This window comes from Symphalangus syndactylus, chromosome 14 (assembly GCF_028878055.3).
Source record: "Symphalangus syndactylus isolate Jambi chromosome 14, NHGRI_mSymSyn1-v2.1_pri, whole genome shotgun sequence".
NCBI classification, from domain to species: Eukaryota; Metazoa; Chordata; class Mammalia; order Primates; family Hylobatidae; genus Symphalangus; species Symphalangus syndactylus.
The window spans coordinates 37,927,779-37,935,099 of record NC_072436.2 but is presented as its reverse complement, the minus strand read 5'-3'; positions in this window follow the sequence as shown (position 1 = coordinate 37,935,099).

Genomic DNA, 7,321 nt, shown 5'->3' with positions numbered 1-7,321 from the left:
GGGGTCCGAATCTAGACCCCAAGAGAGGGTTCTTGGATCTCACGCAAGAAAGAATTCAAGGCAAGTCCATAGAATAAAGTGAAAGCAAGTTTATTGGGAAAGTAAAGGAATAGAAGAATGGCTACTCCACAATGGCTACTCCTCTGGGCTGCTGGTTGCCCATTTTTATGGTTATTTCTTGATGATATGCATCCCCCTTTTAGGCCATATAGGGTAACTTCCTGAGGTTGCCATGGCATTTGTAAACTGTCATGGCGCTTGTGGGAGTGTAGCAGTGAGGACGACCAGTGGTCACTCTCGGTGGCCATCTTGGTTTTGACGGGTTTTGTCCGGCTTCTTTTCTGCAAACTGTTTTATCAGCAAGATTTTTATGATCTGTATTTCGTGCTGACCTCTTATCTCATCCTGTGGCTTACAGTGCCTTAACCATCTGGGAATACAGCTACAGCCCAATAGGTTTCAGCCTCATTTTACCCAGCTCCTATTCAAGACGGAGTTGCTCTGGTTCATGTGCCTCTGACATGCCCACAGTTTTTTTCAAATAGTTAGTTAAAACTGAAGAGAGAAGAGTTTATCAGAAATAAAATGCCATTAAATTATTCTGTCCTAATCAGTGTTTTCATTCTAATAATCCCCTTTTTTGTGATATGCATCTCAAGTATTTAAGCATCACTATTTTGTTGTAGAAAGACTGATGGCCTGAGAATCTGAATCACAGGAGTCTAGTCTCAGCTATACCATGAAGTTGTTATGTGACTTTGGGGAAGTCAATTACTTCATCTTCCTCATTATCAAATATGACTAGAAAGACTGGTGTCTAAAACTGCCTTGGATAACAAGAAGACTCTGTGAAATGAAAATTCCCAAGCCCCACTTAAAAAAAGAAAAAAAAATTATCTTTGTGTTCTACAATGTTGTGCTTACATGTCTATTATAATATTAACATTAAAATTGTTTTTAAAATTATTTTTACCATGGTAGGGAGATGGAAATTCACAAACAAAAGTTATCTTCTCTTCCCATTTTGTATTCTAAAATACAACTTTTAGTCTGAAAAGATAAACACTGGATAAAATCATTATTACTTCAGCTTTTATTAGCATGCCTATACTCTAACTCTTCCCATCTGTGATTTTTTTAACCATCTGTGATTTTTTTAACCATCTGTGATTTTTAATTGTGTGTGTCACCTTGACTGGGCTAAAGGATGTCTGAGTAGCTGGTAAACATTGTTTCTGGGTGTGTCTGTGAAGGTGTTTCCAGAAGAGATTAATAACATTTGAATTGGTGAATTAGTAAAGCAGATGGCCTTCCCATTGTGATCATCCGATCTGTTGAGGCCCCAAACACAACAAAAAGGAGGAAGAAAGGCAAATTTGCCTACTCTTTTTTTGCTGAGACATCCATCTTCTTTCCTTGGACATTGGTGCTCCTGGTTCTCAGGGCTTCACATTGAGCTAGAACTTACACCATCAGCCCCACCCTAACCCCCAAGTTCCCAGGCCTTCACACTCTGAATTAAACCACAGGCTCTCCTAGTTATCCAGCTTACAGATGGCAGATTGTGGGTCTTCTCAGCCTCCATAATCATTTCACATGAGCCAGTTCCCATACTAAATCTCAAACACACAGGCCAGGCACGGTGGCTCATGCCTGTAATCCCAGCACTTTGGGAGGCCACCAGAGGTCAGGAGTTTGAGACCAGCCTGGCCAACATGGCGAAACCTTGTCTCTACTAAAAATACAAAATTAGCCAGGTGTGGTGGCACGTGCCTGTAATCCCAGCTACTCGGGAGGCTGAGGCAGGAGAGTCGCTTGAACCCGGGAGGCGGAGGTTGCAGTGAGCTAAGATCATGCCATTACATTCCAGCCTGGGAAAAAAGAGTGAAACTCCATCTCAAAAAAAAAAAAAAAAAAAAAAAAATCATCTTAGATTGTGGCCTAGAAGGGGAAGAGGGAGGTGACCATTAGAACCCAACATGGAATTGTTATAGGAGTTATTAAGAAATTATTTTAGGCAGCTAGAGAGGAAAAGGGGGTCCTTGGGAAGTTTTTGTTTCTTTTAAAGCAGCTCCAGAAACGTTTATCTAGCAGGAAAGCCCCTGCTCTTAGAGCTGGGCTGGCAAGCTTTGCTATGCAAATCCCGGCCATTAGAAACTGGGTCCACCCAAACATGGCGATTCCCTCAGTCTTCTCCCGTGCCCCAACACATCCCCATGTGTGTAGAATGGCATGGCACCCTGCATTTGCATGTTAAAAGGCTAGGATGGGAGGGTCAGTTTTTTCACGGACTACGTGAATGACATACCTGTCAAACCAATCCCCTGGGCCCTATGGAAACCAGACACCGCCTCCTCCAGCATCTCAATATAAGCAGCCACTTTTCCGTGGCACACTGGTTTTTCTCTTTGTTTGAATCCCCCCCTCCCTTTATCTCTGTACAGGGGAGCTGTTTTCTTCTTCTTTTCTTCTTTACAGCCTATTAAACTTTTTGCTTCTTAAAACCAATCCATGTGTGTCCATGTCAATCCTGTCAGCACGAGACCAAGGACCCTGGTGTTCCTCCAGTCATCGGAGCTGTATCAGAATCACCAAGAACAGAAAAATTAGACTATTCCCGTTCCTTGATTACTTAATCCTATCAATAAGGAAATAAACCTAGTGATATATTTGCCTATAGGTAAGGAATATAACTTTTTTTTAAGATTTGGACAAAATGATAATACAGGCTAAAAAACTATATGATTAGGTAGATTTATAATTGACTGTGTGACTAGTCTCAAAGTGACTGAGTAGATCCCCAAATCAACTGTTCTTCCATGGCACTGACAGAATAAGATGATTTTGTGCAGTGATTTTACTCCCTCTGTTTTTAACATGTCTGGTCTACTGGTCAAAAGAAAACTGAAGTAGAGCACAAGTAGGCTGTGAATTATCAGTCCTAAAAGATTCCTTCTCTGAAAACCCCAAGATAGTACAGTCTTTATTGACAGGTATTACAAACAAGGTCAGCGGAATTATCAGCATTTTTAGAGTTGACAAAATTCTTTTTCACAGGTTATTTTGAGTCTAATGCTTGGGGGAAGTTCAAAACTACCACTGACCCTTAAACAACATGGCCTTGAATTGCACAGGTCCACTTATACACAGATTTTCTTCTGCCTCTGCCACACTTAAGACAGCAAGACCAGGCCGGGCGTGGTGGCTCACGCTTGTAATCCCAGCACTTTGGGAGGCCGAGGCGGGCGGATCACGAGGTCAGGAGATCGAGACCACGGTGAAACCCCGTCTCTGCTAAAAATACAAAAAAATTAGCCGGGCGCGGTGGCGGGCGCCTGTAGTCCCAGCTACTAGGAGAGGCTGAGGCAGGAGAATGGCGTGAACCCGGGAGGCGGAGCTTGCAGTGAGCCGAGATTGCGCCACTGTACTCCAGCCTGGGCGACAGAGCGAGACTCCGTCTCAAAAAAAAAAAAAAAAAAAAAAAAAAAAAAAAAAAAAAAGACAGCAAGACCAAGGCCAGGCATATGGCTCACGCCTGTAATCTCAGCACTTCAGGAGTTCGAGGCGGACGGATCACCTGAGGTCGGGAGTTCAAGACCACCCTGACCAACATGGAGAAACCCTGTCTCTACTAAAAATACAAAATTAGCCAGGCATGGTGGCGCATGTAATCCCAGCTACTCGGGAGGCTGAGGCAAGAGATTCGCTTGAACCCAGGAGATGGAGGTTGCAGTGAGCTGAGATCACACCATTGCACTCCAGTCTAGGCAACTAGTGCGAAACTCCATCTCAAAAAAAAAGACAGCAAGATCAACCCCTCCTCTTCTCCTCCTGAGCCTACTCAACTAATGTTGAGGATGAAGATTTTTATGATGATCCACTTCTACTTAATAGTAAATCTGTGGTCTCTTCCTTACGATTTTTAGTAACATTTTGTTCTCTAGCTTAGTGTATTGTAAGAATATAGCATGTACTAGATGTAACATGCAAAATAGGTGTTAATCAACTGTTTATGATATGGTAAGTCTTCCAGTCAACAGCAGGCCATTAGTAGAGTTTTGGGAGAGTCAAAAGTTATACTCGGATTTTCTACTGCACAGGGTTCACAGCCTCTAACCCCCACGTTGTTCAGGAGCCAACTACCTAAGAATATTCAGTAAGATACCAAAGTACTGTGATTTCTTCCAAATGGTTTCAAAATAGATGCCACAGTTCAGTAGTTAGCAGCACACAACTGAACTACACTGAGTAGAGCAGGCAGATCCTTTTTCCAGTTTTTAAATTAAAACCACAAAAATTGAGCAAGGGCATACTACAAGTACGTGATAATGACAGTCTTGAGGAAGCAACTATGACTTGCATGATAGTTTTTAAACATTTAGGACAGCCAGGTATGATGGTTCACACCTGTGATAAAATAAAAACTTCAGCCAAATTAAATTTAAAGGAGTTTAATTGAGCAACAAACAGTTCAAGAATCGGGCAGCCTTTCCAGCCAGAGTAGGCTCGGACACTCCAGTGCAGTCATGCGGTGGAAGGTTTATGGACAGAAAATGGAAGTGAGGTACAGAAACAGCTGGGTTTGGCTACAGCTTGGCATTTGCCTTATCTGAACGTGGTATGAACAGTTGGCTACATTTGATTGGCCAAAACTCAGTGATTGGCACAAGTGTAGTCTGTTTACACCTCCACTTGTCACAATATACAGACAAACCTTTAGGCCAAACTTAAATATATAAGGAGGCAGCTTTAGGCTAAACTTGATTTCAATATCTGTATTCCAACACTTTGGGAGGCCGAGGCGGGAGGATCACTTGAGCCTAGAAGTTAGAGATCAGCCCAAGCAACATAGTGAGACCTTGTCTCTGTGAAAATAAATTAGCCAGGCATGGTGGCATGTACCTGTAGTCCCAGCTACTCAGGAGACTGAGGCCAGAGGATCATTTGAGCCCAGGAGTTCAAGGTTGTAGTGAGCTACAAGAGCACCACTGCACTCCCTCCTGGGCAACAGAGCAAGACCCTATCTCAAAAAGAAAAAAATCATGACATAAGCAATTATGCGGAAATAAGGTCATACCTGTCAAAGTAATCAACTGAAAGCAGTTGCCTCTGAGATGCAGGAAAGGGGGAAAATGGAGATAAGGGAACTACTTTTCTTTAAAAAAAAAAAAGACATAAAACTAACACTTCTGGCCAGGCGAAGTGGCTCACGCCTGTAATCCCAGCACTTTGGGAGGCCAAAGCGGGTGGATCACCTGAGGTCAGGGGTTCGAGACCAGCCTGACTAACATGGTGAAACCCTGTCTCTACTAAAAATACAAAAATTAGCTGGGCATGGTGGCGGGTGCCTGTAATCCCAGCTACAAGGGAGGCTGAGGCAGGAGAATTGTTTGAACCAGGGAGACAGAGGATGCAGTGAGCCGAGATTGCACCATTCCACTCCAGCCTGGGTGACAGAGCAAGACTGTCTCAAAAAAAAAAAAAAAAAAAAAAAAAACTAACACTTCATTACCTCTGAATGGAGTGGCATTAAAAAATGTTTTAATAAATAAATAAAAATGATTTAATACTTCAAACTATGGGCACACAAAACCTTGATAAAAATAACAAATTTAGAAATCTATTATTAATAGGACAGCATGCTGGGAAACTTTAAATGAGTTTTTTTAAGTATTTTTTAAATAATCTCAAATTTATAGAAGTCTTGGAATTAAAGTACAAAGAACTTTTGTTTTGCTAAAATGATCTGCAAGTTCCTGACCTGACTCCTTATAACCCCTGCATACTGTGTGTCTTCTATAAACAAGGACTGAATCCAATAAAACTGTAATATAGCTAGCAAAATCAGGAAATCAACATTAATATATTTCTACCATCCAACCAACAGACCTATTCAAGTTTTGCCAAGTCAGGATCCAGTTCAGAATCACCACTGCACTTATTTCTCACATCTCTTTCATCTTCAGTCTGGAACAGTTCTTCAGTCTTTCCTTAACTTTCATGACCTTTACACTTCTATTACAAGCCAATTATTTTGTAGAATTTTCCTTAATTTGAATTTGTTGCTTTAGGATTAGATTCCAATTATGTATTATTGGCAGGAGCATCATAAAAGTGATGCTGTGTTCTTCTTGCTAGACTATCAGGAGGCACACGATTGCAATTTGTCCTATTACTGATGATGTTCATTTTGGTTACTTGATTAAGGTGGCACCTGCCAGATTTTTCCACTGTGAAGTGACTTCCTTTTGTAACTAATGAATATTTTGTAAAGAGCTGCTTCGAAATTACGTAAATATCTGTTGATTTGAAAATACAACAAAATTATACTATGAATTGAATAATACATCTAAATTAATTTGCATTTTATCAATGGTGACAACCAGATCCACATACTTTTGCAAAACAGTTGCAGGTGTGTGTGTGCAACAGGTTGTTGACTTAGGCAGTGTGTGGAATGTTCTGGATTCCTAGACCCCAGGCAGTAGCTCCAAGACAGTTTTGAACTTTCAAGTAAGACAAACTTAGTTTTGATTTCCAGTTGTACACTTAGAAGCTATGGATGGTAGATTCTTTGTTGGGGAAAATGGCAGCAATTCTCACTCCCTGTGTCCACCTTTGGTTGTCCCCTTCCATACCGGCTGGCCATGCCCTTGTGACCTGTTTTGGCCAATGGGAGAATAGCAAATATGACATAAGTGAGACATGGAAAGTTCTTGTGTTGCTGCCCTTATGCTGCTTTTGAAACTTAACCCCTATGTTCAAGCTCTCCTGGATAATGAGACTTGTGGTCGCATCCCCATCACCCAGCTGACGATGAGCTCCTCCTGTCCCTAAAATATGAGGCCCCTTGGCCATCCAGCCCCCATCCAGTTGTTGAGAAACAAGTATTACCTGTTTGAAATCATAAACAGTTGGGTGGCTTATGATGCAGCAAAAACTAACTTACATACAACATGACCTCATGTGAGTTTCTTAATTTCTCTAAGTCTCAGCTTTCTCATCTATAGGATGGTGATAAGGCAATCACCCTTGCTATTTTGAGGATTAAATGAGAAAATATATGGGAAGTGCTTGGCATAGCATAAGTACTCAACACATATGGTAATTTTTTAAAAACCCTCTATATTAGTCCCTTTTAATTAAAATTTTAATTAAAACAAAAGAAAAACAAAACAAAAACCTCTGCTGGCTGGACTAGGGGCAGCCCTCAGGCTAGATGCACTGATTTAATACTTTTAATAGTGGCAGGAGGCAGACAAACCCCTAGGCAGATAGCGGCATGTCCCCAATGAAACCCAACTTTGAAACCAAAGGCAGT